Genomic DNA, 20,639 nt, shown 5'->3' with positions numbered 1-20,639 from the left:
AGCTCTTCAAACAAAGTGCTGAGATAATTGTCTGAAAGGCTTGGAATTTAGAATTAATTGACACATAATTGTGTGTGCCTATTCTCATTTCATACATTTTTTACTGATTGAATCCGACAAATATGTGACTAGCTCTCATGTACCGGTACAATTGCAAGATGACGAAGACCTAAAACAACTTGTGGTAACCTTTCATCAACCACAATTTCATTATTTTAAGTTAAATTTAACATTACTGGTACATATAAATATCGTTTTTTGACAACAATTTTGTATGGTTCAATCTCTGCAAAATATGTCATTTTAATATAATTTTTTTTATTAACCATATTGAGAATTCACAATAGCAAACTGTCACATTCCTTGATGTGACAAACTCTAAGCTTATACATTTTTTTCCAGCTTTTTACCTTCAATGCTCAATGTAAGAGTTCAACTGCGGTAATGCTGGAGATATTTGGGTTAGATCTATTATTCTGTAAAATTTGATATTCTTTGCACAGTTAATAACATTTAAAGTCTACAGTGTAGTGGCCATAACTTAGAACATCTATAAAGAAGTACCTGGTACATGTACTGGTATACCGACAGTGAAGTATCTACTTACTTGCATATGGCATTTTCATTTTGTTTCACATTGGTAATTTTGCCTGTAGAGTACCGGTATTTCTTTGTACATAATTCTGTGATTGATTGTCATTAAATATAGTACTGATAAATGTCAAGAAACGAGAAGTTTTCAAAATTTGCTCAACCTTTCTTCATTGAACTATAAATCTTTCTCTCTCATAAAAACAAGTCATCGTTGATGACACAGTCCCCACTTGTTAATGGTACTTTGATTACATGTCCTCAGAGAGGATAGAGTCCTCTTCATTAATTAGGTCTGTAATAAAAATACTTTGATACAGATGGCGCTCAATGGCCAAGAATGAGTTCCATGGTGATGAAAACATGAAACCAATGTAGGCCACCATCCTAAAGTTCAGAAAATGAGTCAACTAGGAATTAATCAACAGGATGTTGCAAAACATTTTTGCATACAATTCTAACACTTGACAGATTATCACTGGTACCATATTTGAGACATGCCCAAGTTTTGGCTAAGGACAGGAAAAAATTGTAACAAAATGGCTGCCATGCAGCCATATTGGATCATATCATGAAACAAATTGACATACATATGTATGACATAGGTTAATGTCCTTGTACCAACTTTGAATAAAATCGGTTGAGATATGCCTGAGAGTATTATGGCTCTGTTCATGAAAAATCGTAACAAAATGGCCGCAAGGCAGCCATATTGGATTGTATCACATAACAAATTGACATGCATATGTATGACATTAGTCAATCTCCTTGTACCAACTTTGAATAAAATCGGTTGAAACATATCTGAGTTATGGCTCTGTACATGAAAACATCGTAATAAAATGGCTGCCTAGCGGCCATATTGGATCGTATCACATAACAAATTGACGTATATATCTATGACATAGGTCAATGTCCTTGTACCAACTTTGAATAAAATCGGTTGAAACATGTTTGAGCTATGGCTCTGTATATGAACAAATTGTAATAAAATGGCCACACAGCAGCCATATTGGATCGTATCACAAAACAAATTGTCGTGCATATCTATGACATTAGTCAATGTCCTTGTACCAACTTTGAATAAAATCGGTTAAAACATGTCTGAATTATGGCTCTGTATATGAAAAAATTGTAATAAAATGGCCGTCTGGCGGCCATATTGGATCGTATCACAAAACAAATTGACGTGCATATCTATGACATTGGTCATTGTCCTTGTACCAACTTTGAATAAAATCGGCTGAAACATGTCTGAGTTATGGCTCTGTACATGAAAAAATCGTAATAAAATGGCCGCCTGGAGGCCATATTGGATCGTATCACAAAACAAATTGTCGTGCATATCTATGACATTGGTCAATGTCCTTGTACCAACTTTGAATAAAATTGGTTGAAACATGTCTGAATTATGGCTCTGTATATGAAAAAATTGTAATAAAATGGCCGTCTGGCGGCCATATTGGATCGTATCACAAAACAAATTGACGTGCATATCTATGACATTGGTCATTGTCCTTGTACCAACTTTGAATAAAATCGGCTGAAACATGTCTGAGTTATGGCCCTGTACATGAAAAAATCGTAATAAAATGGCCGCCTGGAGGCCATATTGGATCGTATCACAAAACAAATTGACGTGCATATCTATGACATTGGTCAATGTCCTTGTAGCAAGTTTGAATAAAATCGGTTGAAACATGTCTGAGTTATAGCTCTGTACATGAAAAAATCATAATAAAATGGCCGCCTGGCGGCCATATTGGATTGTATCACAAAACAAATTGACGTGCATATCTATGACATTAGTCAATGTCCTTGTACCAACTTTGAATAAAATCGGTTGAAACATGTCTGAGTTATGGCTCTATACATGAAAAAATCGTAATAAAATGGCCGCCTGGCAGCCATATTGGATCGTATCACAAAACAAATTGACGTGCATATCTATGACATTGGTCAATGTCCTTGTACCAACGTTGAATAAAATCGGTTGAAACATGTCTGAGTTATGGCTCTGTACATGAAAAAATCGTAATAAAATGGCCGCCTGGCGGCCATATTGGATTGTATCACAAAACAAATCGACGTGCATCTGTATGACATATGTAGTAATCCTTGTACTAAGTTTGAATGAAATCGCTTCTTGCATCTCTGAGATATCTGCGTGAACGGACGGACGCACGCCAACGCACGCACGGACGACGGACGCACGCACACACGGACATGACCAACCTATAAAGTCCCCCCGGAACGGTGTCCGTGGGACTAAAAAAACAACTCAGTGGTCACCATGCAAAGTTTTGGATTTGAGAAAAAAGGACTTACCAATATTTGAAATTCAAAATGGTTGCATGTGTACCCTGTGTTATAAACTATATCTAGGAAATTTTGATTTTTACAGATTTAAAGCTGGTGAAAACTTCTTTTACTCCAAAGGCTTCAAACTGAGTACACAAAAGCAGCAAATCAGCAAAATATTGTAAAAATTTGACAGCCCTAGATCTGTCCCCGAGGTGGATTCTGCCTTTAATTATCTTTAGGATACTGTATGCGTACAGAATTAATTACATTTATGATATAATGATAATGCCAGTAATAAAGCAATATAATATATAATTAGAAGTGTAATTGCAATCAACGCTATCATCATCATAATCATCAGTAAATTTCCGAAAATAATCTTGTTCTGTAAAATATTTCCTATGGTATTACTACATGTACGGTAGTAGCTGCATAGTACCTGGCCTCATTTCCTTCAGTACATTCACCTATGCATGCAGATTAACATGAATTATTGAATATTAAGAATTTCCAAGCAAAAGCTCTAACAACTTCCCCTTCAAATTTGGCAGCAACTCTCTTGAGGTAGAATACGCATTGGGGACCGATATTTGGACTCTCAAATTTTCACAATTTTTTACTGATCTACATGTACCACTTGTGGGAGCTCACTTTCAAGGTCTCGGTGTACGAAAAAAATTCCATCGTCTTAGATTTTCGAAATTCCAAAATTTTATTTTTCTCCATAGAGTTAACACAGGGTGGCTGCCATTTTGAATTTCAAATCATGGGTGATTTGTTTCTCAAGTACCACGTTTACCGTTAGCACACTGACCCCTGATTTTTGTCGTTGATTTGAGAAGAACTGTGGAAAGATTCCCTGAGCAAAATGTGTCCTTCACTTTCAAGGCACATACAAACTTAAGAACCAGGAATTCTTTACAAAGAATTAGCTGACTATCCAACAGATAGAAAGGTCTGCACTTACCTGTAAATGATGACATACATAGAATAAAGTCATTCATGTGAGTTCAGGGGTTGTGAATGAGTGTTTAGATCAGCTTGGTGAGCACTATAAAGTTGCTAACAAAAGAAACCTTGGGCGTGGAAAAAATTACGAGTCAGCACATGAAAGAGAACATATGGTTTTTGTACACTGGCATTATAATCTGAATTCAGAAAATTCCTGAGATGGGTAAACAAAGGCATACCATAACCGCGGACAATTATATTATCATTTATTCAATTCAAAATGGTATCAGTATGATTGGATGCTTGTGTTGCAAATAAACCTTTTAGATTCTCTCAACCTTTCTGTCAACCAATGCTAGGTATGAACTTCAGAACAATTTTTAAAATTTGCATGGTATTATGAAAACCCTAAACAATTTTCCATAATAATCTCTGACTATAATGTCAATTGAATTCATTACACATCAGGGCAGGTAATAGTTCGCTCAGGAGGCCAATTTTCCAAGTAAGTCACCTACCCTGGTGTGTGGTTGTTATTTATGAACACTTGATTTTCTAAACCTGTTCACAACCGCACTTTGAACAACTCTCATTGCTTTTAACTGTAAAGTTGGATCTCTTGGAGAATGGGATAGAAGGGTTAAACTGCATTTTGGTAATTACAATTACTTGAGGTGTATCGTGCAAACCTAATAAGTATGGTACGTTGGGCACATGGTATGTGTGATTATACAGTGGACCAGTGATCAATCAGATACAATGTGAAAATTCTTTGCATGTATGTTACAGGACTGTAACACAAAGTCAATATCATCATTGTGAAGTCACAGCCTTCTGCCCTGCAAGACACATGACCTGACCTCATGGCAAAAGCATATTTTGAAATTAAACAAACAGAAGTTGGAACTACCGCAGTACCGGTATACTGTTTAATGACAAACTGAAACGTTTACAACTTTTTAATATAAACAGACCACGAATGTATCCCTTTTTGTTTTTTATGATTGAAATTCTGTAATTTTAATACCGCTGAAAACTCTAGAGCTTGGCTTGCTACTGTACCGGTAGTTACTGGTTACTTCATCCAATAAAATACATGTGGAGAGAGGACATTTTCCTGAGCTAGCGTGGTCAGTGAAAAACCTGCAGTAATCTTACAATAACAAAAGTATCTTTTTAAACCATGACTAACATTACTGACAGACATGACAATTAATTCATTTTTACTGCTCTGGCTACACAAATGACCCTCAAACTCCTTGTCCATTGGCCTTGCATGAATATTTACAGATTTTTATTCTGGCCTTCAAACACACTAAATCAAAGAACATTTACTTTCGTAACAACATAAGAGTTAAATATGGAGTTATATTTATAGATACAAAAAGAAAAGAACTTAAAACAATAAAATTTTATTTACTGATGGCTGGTATAGCAAATGACATATAAGAGACGATAAAGGTACTAGTGCTTTATTTTATGTTCAAACATCAATCACTAAAAGATTTGGCAAGGTCGTCTTTTGCCATTTATTCAAAACAGATTTCTCCAGCAAACGGTATTCATGCACCTTACCCTCTGATATACCATTTAGTTATCATTATTGTCTGTTGCCTTTTTTCAATACAGATATAGTAAGAAAATATGTTTTTGAACTGGTTGTATGAATGGCAATATTTACAAAGATAACTTGAAATGTGCCCACAGAAGAAACAGAACTTCTCAACATTGCTATTTCAATGTACCACTATCACTGGAGTAAAGACACCTGCCATTAGAAAATGTCTCTATTTGGCAGATGAGCCAAGTCAACCTAATTTATTAATCGATTCTGATATTCAGTGTAGTCACAGCAACTTGAAGGGAACACCAATTTACATAACGTTATACACAATTTGCATATTATTTTGTTGTGAAAAATGCATTCTTTGGTATCATTATTAACATATGGTGAATACAATGCTCCAAAAACAGAGGGTTGGCCCACCCCTCAAAATACCCGTTGAACTTTCTTGCCAAAGGCTCTTTAATAAAGGAATTGGAATGTTTGCTTAAAACAGAGAAGAACAACTTTCAAGCTAGCAAAAAATGTGTTATTTGTGATAAATAATTGTAAACCAAAATTATCAATAACTGTATTTCATTGAATTTGAATTTCATGTTTTAAATTACACACTCTAAATGAACATTAATGATGACCTGAGGGTCATCTCAGCAGAATTTTTTTGCAGGTAGCATGTACCTTGGGGACAGATATTCAAACTCTCAAACTTTTACATCACTTTGAGCTCTTCCACTTGTGGGGTTTAATTTCAAAGCTCTTGGAGTAGGAAGAAATTATTATCCATCTTATTTTATTTGGAAATTGAAAATTTTATTTTCCCCAAAGACACAGGGATGGCGGCCATTTTGAATGTCAAATATTGAATGTCAAATATTACTGAAATGCGATGTCCATTTGCTTCAAAGTTATCAAAATATTACAAAAAATTTCAAAAAAATTGGTAAAATGTTGCACTAAAATTTTGGCGGGGAAAAATTACAGCACTGAAAGGGTTCAAATCTTTCATTTTCTAAGTACATACAAACATAAATCACTGTTGTATAAATATATGACAGTGTACATATGAGGCATGACAGACTACAATGTATATATACCTGTATAATCCAAAAGATCACAAAAAGAAAGCTACGTGACATTCAGAAGAAAACTCCTGCTTGAAGTACATTTTACCTGTATTAACCCAGGTCAGCCTGGTATTAACCCAAAACAACAACACAACAAATTTTTCTGTGTCCTGTATTTATCATTTAAGGAAAACTGTTGACAGTTGGTTTAGTCATGTGACCCAATATTTCAAACTCAGCCAATCACACAGCCTACATGTAGCTGTTATGTCCTGATAGGTGTTGAAACTCCACTATGGTATATGACACTCAAAAGAAATATCTTGTACAGTGGCAATTAATTTTGCATTTATAAATATATATGCCAGTATTCTGACAGGCACTTCCTACTTTTGGTATTTTCCAAACATTTCAGTGACCAAGATTTATATAAGGTCAATGACTGGTTACTCTATTCCAATTTACTTGGGAACAGTCTTGAAAAGTGCAAAAATGAAAAGTTAAAAAATGACATTATTCTTAACGTTTACTATCTTTTTTAACTCATGTAAGAAAATATCACTCATTTGACACTTTCAGCATCTGATTTACACTTTCTGAAAACTGGATAAAGAAGCTATTCAATACTGTGCTGCTTTGCATATACTACAATAACCTTACTGTTAGTTATTCACACGTACATCAAAATGGTCAAACATTTTGACTAAATGGCATCGTGATCTTTGCTATGGACTGTCACACTTTATCCTAACCTGTTACTGCCTTTGATATCCTACTAGTGTTAAACTTACCTGGTGCAAAAATGTCAGACTTGAAGAAACTCAGCACTGCACGCAACTTCGACTACAGATTTGAGTTAGGGGTTAACAGTTCATAGCTATTTGCATCAGGCCACTCTGATCGAGTGTGGGTGTGTCAACGTAAGAGTTGAAAGAAACAGGCAGCTTTACAACCTTACCATAAAAATACATACTTCCTGACAAACTAGTTCATTTTAATGGGAATTTAAAGATGACAAAAGTTGCTACTTGTGTATCAGAATATTTAAAGGACATATAGGGGCCGTCGATAATAAAAATGACGCACAAGAAACGTAATTCCTTCGTTTTATTTAAAACCCCCTCCCTCCCCCCTCAAAAGGAAAGTTCTTATGCGAAATCAATTTTGTATTATGATGCCGTTTCTGACAAACCCACACACACCTCTCCGATCCATACGCCGGAAGGGCACATTAATTAATAAACCTCCACTTTACGTATTTCACTTTTTAAGACAACATTTTAATGTATTTCGTGAGCAGGAAAATATTTCACATACATGTTTCAAGTTGAAAAAAGCATACAAGTTTTTATTTCACATTCATGTCTTTTCGTTGTCTTTTCTGTCTCCGTATTTTGTGGTCATTCTGTTCTCGATGAACGTGAAGGTAGATTTGCGCAGTTCTTGCTGCAAAGTCGCGCTTCGAAAACAATAGAAAATCCTTATGCGATTTTGACGCACACAAAACGAAATGAGCTTGTAGCCCCTGCCCCCCTAAACGAAAGAATTATGTTTGTTGTGCCTCAGCTTTTATTATCGATGGCCCCTTATCAGTAAGATTTTAATCTCTGAGGTCAGAGAAAAGTCAGCATATATCTATCCATTACACATTTGTTGACAGCAACTTTCATGGCTTTTTGTTCTGTTTTTAATTGCCTCTTAATATTTGAAAACATTTGAATATCAGGGCTATTTTTGCAAACAAACGATGCAAAAACATTAGAAGTAACTTTCCCGTGTATGCCTTAAACCATGAATAAATGATCATAAAAAGAATTTAGACCATCAGTAAATACACACAACATGCAAAGCTCAGTGACCTGGTGTGATGCTATTTTTATTTATGACGTTTGAGAAGAATGACACTGGATATCTGGCTGTTCTGTGTACATTATGAGAACACAGTGTCCTTGTTTATGGCCATAGTTTACTTTTTCAAGGTACTGCAGAACTCTAGTGACCTACAGCAAAACGGCCTATCATTTTGATTGACTTGGAGTCGTGTTATTCCAACTTCCTTTTTCACTTGTTATGGCCCCAAACATCAACCTTCAATCCATTTTCCGGTGATTGTCCTGTTTAATTTTATTATTTTGTGACGATACATGGAAAAACAAACAACTGTAAGGGCTGACTGACTACTTGCCTTGTTTATGTACTGCTCTCTCTAAATTGTTACTGTCTGAAATCAAATATGACACAACTGTCATGGTAACTGACAAATATACCAAACAGAATGTGTTAATATTGTCAGAGTTTGATAATTTGCTGCTTAGCAACTGGCCCTGACAACACTGTGAGTCCCCAGCCTTGTGGTTGAGGTACCACTGGGAGTACAATATAAACCTACCGTATGTGTGCATGGCATGCAAAAAACTATATCATATGCAGCAACTTCCGTAAATTTGGAGAAAAAGTGCAAATACAGTACAACCTTGTTCAGTGACAAACTAAGCTGCTGCACTCAAGGGCCATGGATAATTAAAACATGCGCACGGTAAATGCAACTAATTGTGTTTGGCCTCAATCCCCCTCCCCTAAATGAAAGTTTGGAGGTCCAAAAATACTTCCAAGTCTCATTCTGTATCAGCATACCAACAATGGGTAATAACATTGCTGTGAAATTACGCTACCGACTCCTCCCCTTACATACACCCTCTAAAATCAATCTTTGTTCAATGTCAACTCAACAATGATGAAACCAATAGAAGGAAATGAAACCATGTACCTAGTGTACTGAACCACACGTATATCAAAAGAATGCTGGTGTAGCACTGGTTCCGCACTGGCCTCTTACACTCCACAATATAGCGCAATATTTTGTGATAAATAAAAATATATGCCGAGGTGTTGTGATATTAAAACAAGTAGTGCGATTTTTGTGCACTGTAATCGAAATACAGCCAAACCCCCCCCACCACTAAACACAGAAGTTGCGCTTACCATGCGCCTGTGTCAATTATCCACGGCCCCTTACCACATTGTCTCTGAAATAAACTGTTCTAATGGCTGTGCATGTTATTTCTTGCAAGCTTTGCACTTTGTTAGCTCAGCTGAATCTTTAGTGTTTTAGCCACCGAGATCCAAATAAGGATACTATTTACATGTAAATAAAGGGCTTGATAATATGCTATTGTTAAATTTCCCTCTTCGGCAACACTTCCTCCAGCTATCCTATTTCAGTGAGGTTTGATGACTTACTTCACTGTATGACTCTCACCTAAACACAAATATGTTAATTTTCCTTAATCATTTTACTTCTTATTCTACAATATCAACTTCTTTTTTATCATTTATCTGCTGTACATACTTGTGCAAGATCATCTCTGTCCAACATAACTTTTATTATTAATTGAACTCTTGTGGTCTTCATAATGACAGATATGTCCATCTCATCGCTGAACTTCATCTCAAATACACTCTCGTTTAAAAAGCAATAAAGACTTGTTTTATAAATAATGACTTGCCACTTACAACTCCATTCATTAACCCTTTCACCAAAGTGGTTTGGCCCAAAGCCATTGATATCAATGGTTAAAGTAATGATCTGTTACAACGAATTTGGGTGTTCCGTTTAACCGTACTGGTTGACTGTGCTACGCAGGCTTCTCTTTTTTAAAACCACTTATTTTACTTATTCTAAATTTACCGACATCAACCATTAAACTTCATCATCAACCATATCTAATTTTATGACCTGTAAACTTGAGGGTTGAACTGTACATTAAAGATTGAGGAATTTGGAAAACTCTTGCAGCTAGTACCGGTAGTGTGCTGCAGAGAGTGTACCTCACACCATACAATGATTGTCACAGACCTTGTCACGTCTGCATGATGTTGACAAATGTCCTGGTTACCCACGATTTACATTGAAATCACTCAAGCGGTAAATGGTTGGCTCAGAGAGAATCATTGGCAATTTAAACAAAGAGAAAGAGAATGTTGATTGACATTCTCACTGTCACTGAACATGATCTAATATTCATACTGCATTGTAATGCAGGGCTTCGACTATGTAATGTTGGGAATGCAAAGCACTGCATGCAGGGCTAAGAAGGAACCTGCTACGACACCTGACCCAGGTTCAATGTCATTGACACCCCTGCAAGGCCCATTTCCTCAAATGCAAAAGTCCAACAAAATATGAGAAACAAAGGTACTGAACCAAAATATTGTTGAGAAAGGAATAAATTAAGTATGAACCAATTATATTAGATATTCTTGGGTTGCGTTTCGAAAGATGTTGGGAAGGAAATCAACAGTATATATACTCCCCTAAAGAAAAAAAAAATCAAGCCACAGTTGGCAAGAGAGGAAAGGCAAGATATTGATCATATACCGGTAGAAGCAAAGCAAAAAGACAGAAGGATGTGACAAAGATTTCAACAGGCTTTTCTAGAATAAAGGAAACTAGATCAAAGAGATGGGAAACGAAACCCTCAAACGTGGGGAAAATATCTCTTCTATAGGTGGTGTTTGTACAGGTTTACTTTATGACACCTTTACAGTAGGCGTACACTGTCTCTGCGATGCATACCGGTATTTTAGAAGGCTCTAATTTTGGCTGTAACTTCTACCTTCTTGTCTTGAAACATTTTGAATTTTGTGCAATTTTACTGGCCCAATCAAATAATAATAGTACATTCAGCCATTTGTGTTCAATGTCAAGTCATAGTACGCTTTACATCCTTGAAAATTCAATGATGTTTGTAAATTTTTTAGTTCGTTTTGGATATGAAATTTGACATTCAATGCGATACAATATTTTTTTTATGTCCAGATGATCTACACAGTCACTATAGATACAATGCAAATATCTATGAAAATTACCTTTGTGATACCTGCATATTTGACACCGTACATTACATTTGATTTAGACAAAGAATATTCTATTGACACTGACGTAGATTCATGTATCATTAAAAGAGATTGTTATGCAAAATTCAATATGATTTCATGTTGACATAATTTCTCCTCACATGAATTATCATCGCTGTGCAGGTTTTCAATAATGGCCACTGGAATTTGATGAAATAAAAGTGGGAGTCGGAATGCTTTTGTTTGTGGTTGGATATTTTCCATTCATTCACCTCAAATAACAAATACTCCATTGTACCAGATGTTCACCAACACACACACCCATTTAAACACATAGAGCTGCCTTTTCTTGAATGAAGCATGACAATTTCAAGTAAAATTCAGCTTAATTCTAAAACTTGATCAATTTTTCCTCATAATCACTCACTAAGGATGGTGTCAAGGCCAATATTGTTCAAACAGATGCAAATTTCTTTTAAACAAGTGTGGCTTTGTCATTTTTACAGCTCTCACAACAAGATACCCTATGGGCATCTACCTGGGTGTGAGAGTAATGCCACAGGTTACTGCTATGCTGTGAGAATTTCATTCTTAATTTGTGTTGGTGTGCACTGTACTGTCTGAAATAGTAGGTGCCCATACACAGTAACATGTAAAATATTACTGCTTACGTTTGTTTCATGACTATGCAAACTGATACATCATGTTTTTGTGACTTATGATGGAAAGAGAGAGCGACTGTTAGTGTATTAGAACACAGTCCCTATATATCTATATGGATAGAGGGACTGTGATTAGAAGCAGTCACAAGCTACTAAATGAATAGGCTGACCTACATAGATAGGTTTGCTTGCAGGCAATCTTCAAGAATCGAGCATAGTTATTGCACTGTAAGCACTATTGCAGCCTGACTCTGTGTCATATGGGGGACCCGGATTGTATGATCAGTTGGATATTTACAGAAGTGATCTGCAACTTTCACTTTCGAATGATACAACAACACCCCATTGCCTACTTTGTGATCAGATTGCGTCCAACACCTTGACCTGCCGCCATTGCTGAATCACGTGAAACACTAGTGAAACACAAGATTCATTTTTGTTTTTAAATTCACGGTCAACCGATTTTGACTTAAAATGCTGAGAATGGTAGTTATGTCCTCAGTGTTCACTGTTTGTGGCTATCGCGTGCAGATGACTCACCGAAGTAACGCTCAGTGAGGGTTCGTATAGTGTATTACGTACGCACACTTCAGAATTTACCATTGTCATGTAAACACACGGAAATAGCTCACACACACCCGACAGGGTAAGCAAAGCTACTTGAGAATTTGACAAAAGTCCCCAGTCTGTTTCACATAGTAAGGGGCATTCGGACTCAAATATTCTCATATGGAGCATATTCTCATATGGAGCATCTAAAAACCGAGAAAATGCATCGATCTGTTGTGCAAACGACATCCACCATGTCCGTATTGGCTATGATCAACCGCAAATACAAGTGAAAGTGGTTTACCCAGTGCGCAGAAGACAGCACATCTGTAGCTGTCACAGGGTGCGGTTGCCCATGGAGGTGCAAGAGGCACTCTCGATTGTACCACCTGGGGCTGCCAAAAAAAAATCCGATTTCGATTAAAGACACTTGATGATAAGTCCATTTTCAACTAATATCGGCATAGCTTGGAAAATCACTTACCGTGAAATTCAGAGTTCGATGTGACGATGCTGCGTTAGCTGCGCTGTGTAGTGGGATCGCTATGGTTCGATGGATCTTTTTCGCAAGACTGTACTTGCTTTCGTTCTAGGGAGCCTGTTTAGGACTGCTTAGCTCGGTAATACTATGCGGGAATTGATGGCACGGGGTCATTATTTGTAACTACAGATATGATACCAAGTGGTTTAGAAATGTGCAGAACAAGTTTATTACGCTGATATAATAACACACACTTCAAATGAGTATTTTGCTATCCTTTCAGCCGCGTTACGGACAGTTACACGGCAAAAAATTGGTCCGCAAACTTCGGCAACGCCCACTAGAAAAAAGTAGAATTATCCAAAGAACATCCGGTTAGCCCCAGAGCCAGAGACACGCGGCGAGGAAAAGGAGAACACCTTGGCCTCTCGCGAGTAGTTTCTGTAAGTTTCTTGCCAGCTTAAGCGATGAGTGTGGGTTTTACGGAGCGCTTTCACTGTCTGTTACTTTAAGACAGAGTAACTTCTCACTTATTACGAATATTTGTGAGTTTGTAGGTTCGACCGTTGAAGTAGGATATCGCGAACATGCATTGTTTTGTACGCATGTTCACCAGGTAGTCTCATAGTGCGTAGACCTGTACTGTGTTACCTATATCGTTACCTGTCACCACAGGGCTTCCCGCTACCTTTGAGCATTGAGGTAATAGACGGATCCATCTATAACCTCAATGCGTTGAGGTAGCTATCTCTGCACTGCTACTAATTAATGCTCGAACCACTCATCCTGTGATACGCGTACCTTGAAAGTTATCGGGTATGCACTGGTACTAGTTCACATCTGATGATGCATACTAATGATACTTTGTTTCTGATGTAGAGGACCGCGTCTTTGATTTTGAACAAAGATGATTGATATTCTTCCATGGTTTGATTGTATTTGCATGCATGGATGTGGTACAATGATGTCACTCTTCTCAGTCCATTTTACAACACTGTGTTGATTTTGTTTTTCTCGAGGGTCTATGATTTTCCACACTGTGTATCTGTAAAGTGGTTTCAAAAAGGAGACTAGACAAGACACATCGATCGTGTCTTCTGAATTTTGAACTTTTGAACTGTTATTGTAGACAACATGTATGATTGATCATACATACATTACATTACTCTTTTTTTCTCCATGGTCCAATGGTCCGCAGGAAAAAAATGTGTGTATTATGTACCAGAGTTCGCGTTTACGCAAAAATCGTGCGTATTTACGCATTGAAATCGACTCTCTACGCATTTTTTTCATTGTTATGCGTTTTCTATACGCAAAAGATAACAGTAAAATGTTTCCGAAAGCACTCCCCACGACTGAGCTTAGGCGACAACCAGACGAAATTTGTTGCAAGACATTTCTGTCAATCACTCATTTTGTGTGGAAAGTTTCGGATTCTCTGGGCGTTGTCTGAAAAATCGGCATCGTAGTTCACAGGCACGTTATCATGTCTGCTGTGCCTATGAATTACGTTGCTAATTTTCAGGCGAGCGATAGTTTCTGAAACTTATGACACAAAGTGAGTGATTGACAGAAATGTTGCGACAAATTATATAAATGCCAACCCTGCACGATGATCGCGTCTCGCTGCTCCCAAATTTTGATCAAGCACACATGCAGCATGGCGTCGAAGCAGACGAATCTGTTGTCTATCAACTTTGCCCTACGAGTCCGTGAAAAAAAAATGATTCATCGGTAGAGCTCGTCAGAATCCTGATAAATTTTGAACACTGCAGAAGTGTCTCGATAAGCTGCCATAACTCTTGTTTCCCGATGTGTTTTGACGGTCGCATGTATACCCTTCGCTGTTACGTTTCAACAGTGTTCAAGTTGTTCGTTAAACTGTTTTCATTAAAATAATGTTATATCGTACAATCCGAATATGTAGTGTAGGTTTATTCAACTGCACACTGTATTTTGCAGTCATTTTTTTCACCAATCGAGTGCGGAAGTGAAATTACGCACTCAAATCCAGCCATTACGCAATTTTAGCAGACTAATGCGTATGCCATACGCGAGGAGAAAAAAGTCACTGCGAACACTAATGTACTAGTGTGTGTTTCTTCTTCTGATTTTTAAACAGAAAGGACGTCGCCATGATCATTCCAATCAGATGCTTCACATGTGGAAAGGTGGTTGGGAATAAATGGGAAGCATACCTTGGTCTGTTGCAAGCAGAATACACTGAAGGGTATGTATTGTTTTATGCAACAGTCAATGTAAACCCCCACCCCCATCTTTGGCCTACATAGGGGATTTGGAAATCAGTTTTGTGAAATTTGTCAACTGCCCTGTCCCGTTTTGAAAAACAATCAGGAAAATCTCGATCCACCAAAACATGAAAATCCAACATTCCCCCATCCCAAAACACGGGCTTCATGAAACTATTGTGTACAAACAGGGACATGAGAACTGCTGCCCAACCTCCTTGGTGCAATTTCATTGTAAATCCTGTCTGCTCTCCAGCATTTGTCCCATGTTGCCCTTAAAGCCGCACTTTTCAATCCCAGGTTCTCGCATCAGTGGAGTTCTCCTCCCAGTCAAACACTTGGCCAGTACGATGTTTGATTTCTATAACATTAATTACACAAACTGATCTCAACCTTTTATCACCTTTTGCTAATCCTGCAAACAGAGTTTATACAAGCGTTTGATTGACGGTCAGTTTAAATCGCCAACGGTCACCACAAACGCTCGAATTTCCTAAAAAATTGTCTTCTAGTCGCGTTAGACTTTTAATATAACCACAGAGTCCGATCGGCAGCAACTTCACGCTGACCACTTGGCAGTCTGTCTGCCTTCTTGTGGCCGGGGAAAACTAAAAAGTGGCATTTTCTGGAGCGTGTAACCTTCCGTTGCCTGTTTGGTGTCCACTAACACAATGTACGCTGCTATAGCTTTGCGTCCTTTTAAAGGGAGGCTCCACCTTTAAACCCCTCTTGCATGCATTGACTGCTTCATTATAATTCTTGGGAGGGGAGTTACAGTTCAACACTGTTATATACAAATATTGATACTGGGAGTTGACATTACAACAATGCAACAACAGATGAGATATTATAAATCCCACAACAAACACAGAGAGTGTCTGCTATGGTACGATACCAGATGAAATACAATATGTGTTAAAAACGGAGGACTGTCGAATTGATGAAGCATTCAAGTGAATTGTAATCATTACTTTGTCATTCTTGCTCCCTGCACATATTTAAGATCAGCTAATCAACACTTTTTAGAAAGTCCAAGACCAAAAACAGTTTTTAAAAGGTCATTTCAAGTAACAGGGACTAATTATTTTAGCAGTTTACTTTTGTATTTTAGAAAAATAGGTACTGTTGATAGTTTATATAAGCACGCTTGTTATACTTATTTATTAACTCATTACTTTGAGGATTTTTCTTCCTGTTAGTGAGTTATTCTAGTCTTTATCAATAGCTGAAAGAATTGTCATTTTTTATCGTAATTTACAGCATTTAAGTGTCTGTGGTACACTGCATGGTTATGTGTCTCGACCTTCATGAAAAGAGGTTAACCATAAGGTTTTCAAAAGCTTCGAAGTAATCAAGATTAATAAGTAAAGACAATATAAAATAAAACTACACAAAGAATTCAGTTCTACATGGATTTAGGCCACTACATAAGCTCGTATTATGCTTCATGTGAATTTTATTCTTTCATGGCAGTGATGCATTGGATGCTCTTGGACTGAAGAGGTACTGCTGTCGAAGAATGCTGCTTGCACACGTGGATCTGATTGAAAAACTCTTGAACTATGCTCCCCTGGAGAAGTAGGGGCGTATTATTCTGACGCCGTTTGCATAACAGCATTTCAGACTCATCAGTTGATGTCACACCACAGGTTCTGTCTATGAGGTTTCCTTCTGTCATGCAAGCAAGTTGGTCATCTTTGACTTGAAGCTTGACCAAACGTTGGATTTTTTTATTCCAAGAACTGCCAGAATCGTCAGAGTGATGGAAGATTTTTTCCCATTAGAGTTTATTACTTTTCTGATCCCCTACTACCAAGTGATGTAGTCACACCGTTATATTTGTCAGCACCTATGATCAAGATTGAGATAGAATGAACTTAGATCAGTGCTTGTTGTTAGCCACTGCTTGTGTCCAGTAATGTACCAGGAGTACCTCTTTGTTACCTAGCATCTCAATCTTGCTCACCAAGTTGCTACTTTTAAACTGCTGTTTAGTCACCTAAAACATGCTTTAAATGCAACAATTTTGCCCTCATAAACCTGACCAAGTCCACATATGAATGACCACAGATCACTTATCAGCCTCAAGTTCCAGCGTTGCAAACTTTTCTACCTCATCTTGTTTGTTGTACTACTGACTTTTTTGCACATCCCTTTCAAATTCATGTTCAGAACAATGTAGAGTGTTGTGCCTCATACTTCTGAGCTCTGACAATAATTTCAATTAACTGCCAGACAGATGAGTTGTAAACTCTGCTTTGACAAAAATTCCAAACACAAGGTATGTCAAATTCAGAGTTACATGTAGCGTAGCCTAGAATCCTATTCGTCCGGTTGCCTCTGTACCTCCGACCCACCACTTGACTTGCGACATTTAGCACGCTACATGCAGCCTAGAATCCTATTTGTCCGCTTGCCTCCGTTCCTCCGACCCACTCCCGAGTGGGTCAGAGGTACAGAGGCAAGCGGACGAATAGGATTCTAGGCTACATGTAGCGTGCTAAATGTCGCAAGTCAAAAATTAGTGGATTTTGGCACTTTTACAAACTTTCCATAGTCCAACCCAAGACTGAGACAGAATCACATAAAAGAACATGCCAGTGATGTGATCTTTATAACTCTTTGGGGAATTTTATAGAGAGATACATGCTCTATATTTCTATATTTATGGAAAACTTGTACTTTCAATTTTTTTTTCCTGATACACACGTAATAGGTTTCATATAAAGATATTTAGCAGCTTGCACTACAGTGCTAGTAGTACAGTGGTATAGTGTAATGTAGCATGAATCATATGTGTTTATTATGGGGACATTTTCAATAAAGAATGTAATGTTTACAGGATGATAGTGTTGTCAATTTGATTTTTGGTTTGACTTTAGTATAGTCCACAGATGATGACTTTGTATTATTCATGGTAAAGTCTCATCATGAAGTAGCCATTTCATTTCCTAGTGTATACTGTGGATGTTAGAGCACTTTTCTTTAGACAACAGAGTTGAGCCAAAATTGTTGTGGTGAAAATGTGGTTATATCTGCTAACAGTGTGTGGGAAGTTTAAAAAATGTTCAAGTTTGGATGGTAGCCTTGAGTACAGTATTTAAGGTAACCATTATTTGTTCTAACTCGTGTACTGTCCTTTTTACTTTCATCTTGAATGACATTTGAACAAGGAATTTGTGCTGATAGTTTTGCATGTTCCATGCTTGTTTGGTGGCCTCACCAAACTTGATTGAAGACAATGTTAGGGCGCCACCTAGAGGTGTAAAGATAACCCAACGGGCTGGGTGTACAGTACAGGTGAACTGCAAGGAATCCTGCACAAGCATCATAACAACTCACATCAAATGTTTGACTGTTCTTAAGTTCTATCAGGCACATTATTGCCTTCAGGACAAAGATTTCTTTCCCAACAAAAGAATTTTCAGTTTTTACAAAGTAGTCAAATAATAGTCACAAAATTGATTTTATAAATAAAGTACAGTGGCTATGAATATGATACACTTTAATTTTAGACATCTCTGTTAAATATAGTGTGGTTATGTTAATACGTTAATTATATATTCCAGGTCAAAAGATGGCTTGGGATGATGTCTTTAAATTCTTAAATAATTAAACATATGTATGAAAAAATTGCACAGGACAGAATGTATAGACTGAAAGAGTTCAACTGTGCATATGCTCCTGGCCCTCTATGGTGACCTCTGATAATAGAGCCCATGCACACACACAGCTGAATCTTTCAATCCAAATGTATCCCAATCAAATTGAGCATGTACCAAATGCCAGTGGTGAAAGGGTCACCCCAACAATGTCTTCCTTCTTCAGCTTTGGAAAACTGATAGGCATTTCCATCAAGTTTCATGTACTTCTGCATTCATGCATATTCTCCCATACATTTGCCCTGGTCACTTTCGTATAGCATATGGTGCACAGTTCCCTGGCATAAGCAGCAGTTACATGCTGGCCATCATGTTCACCCCATAGTCTAGTTGAAAGTCTGCCAAAGCATTATTGCTTCAAGTTTGTACACCTCACCCTTAGTAGTATCTGAATATTTATATGCCCAAAGACTTGGGGCTAATTCTCCGTCTGGGATGGTATTCAAAATGCAGCATTGTGAGTATGTATTTACAGGACAACCAGTATTTGAAATACAATTATTGCATTCACCATGGTGCGGGTAACGTTATGTAAACTGATTGCAAGTCAAATCAATGTATCAAAAGAGAGTGGTTGAATAGTGACTTGTGTACCGATATATTAGATAACAAATTGAATGAGTTACAATAGAGTTACTTGTGAATGCGTTGTCAAAAGCATGGTTTATTTGTGAGAAAGTACCCTTACAGTACTTTAATGAACATTCACATCTATATTTAATTCTCCTGTAATTCTGTTTCTGTCCTCCAAACTTGTACAGGCATTACAATGTAAACTGAACCTTGATCAGTAACCTCCAGCAGCCGTGCTCTCAGCCTTTGGATACAAAATCGCTGGCACTAATTGATTAGATTTAAACTAATTTTATCCAAACAGCAACAAACTCCGGTGTGAATTCATCTCTTGCCTAACAGATTGCAGCATGGAATATTCCCATGGAGTTATCCAGACAGCCATATTGTAATACAAAGTTTTGTCATGCAAATTTGAAAACCTGGGCATCATGTTTTGTGCAGTACAGTATGTCACAAGATACTATAGTAAAGTTATGTGGCAATATTTAACTATGTTGAAATTACCAGTTAATTGCTCTTAATGAAAACTCTCATTACATTTCTTTTTTATATTTTTATTCCATTCTGTTCATCTTCCTACGGTATCAGAGTCTCAGACCACTCTGGCCGGCATCTCTTCAAATTCTCTAGTACTTTTAGACTAATAATCGTTTGCTTCACCACTTTTCAGATAAAATACAGTACTATCAGCATGGAGGTAGCATACAGCAGAGCCTGTCCTTATTGTTTCATTCAAGACTGTTTCATCAGGTGGTCTACAGATTGTTCAAACTATACACAGTGTGCAAAATTTGTTGCCATTAAATGATATACATATTGCTTTGTCTAGACATTCAATGTCGCTTGATAGTAATATAACGGGAAGCATTTCAAACAAATTAATTGCCACCTGTCGCGCTGCTATTTCTAGAGAATGACACTTAGAAATAAATAGGGATGACCTTGAATGCGATTGGTGAAACCCATTCAGTGCCTCGACTATTTGTAACCATGGTGATTCCAAGATACTGTTGTATAAGCATATGCATGATATGTAGTACTGTACTGCTTATTAATAAATACTACTTAAGGGCTGAACCATTTGATACTAGGGGTGCCGAATTATGACCACCCTGGAAGCAGCAGCCTT

The 20,639-nt window shown here is 37.3% G+C and overlaps 1 protein-coding gene across 6 annotated transcripts in view; it reads right to left on the bottom strand.

Moving 5' to 3' along the window:
• The window catches only part of LOC139139002 (tetraspanin-4-like), a 34,494-nt gene extending 21,322 nt beyond the window's left edge, over positions 1-13,172 (bottom strand). For 2 of the 6 annotated variants that reach the window (XR_011553711.1, XM_070707708.1), the window contains exon 1: positions 7,266-7,496. The gene's annotated coding sequence lies outside the window, so the exon portion shown is untranslated. Of the gene's footprint in view, positions 1-3,862; positions 4,041-7,265; positions 7,497-13,026 lie in introns of those variants that run through there. The other 4 variants (XR_011553709.1, XR_011553710.1, XM_070707688.1 and 1 more) reach the window with 4 other exon arrangements.
• Between the last annotated feature and the right edge of the window lie 7,467 nt (positions 13,173-20,639).

The sequence above is a fragment of the Ptychodera flava genome, chromosome 1, assembly GCF_041260155.1.
Source record: "Ptychodera flava strain L36383 chromosome 1, AS_Pfla_20210202, whole genome shotgun sequence".
Lineage (NCBI taxonomy): Eukaryota > Metazoa > Hemichordata > Enteropneusta > Ptychoderidae > Ptychodera > Ptychodera flava.
Note: the sequence above shows the minus strand (reverse complement) of the source record. Positions and strands in the feature narration are given on the sequence as shown.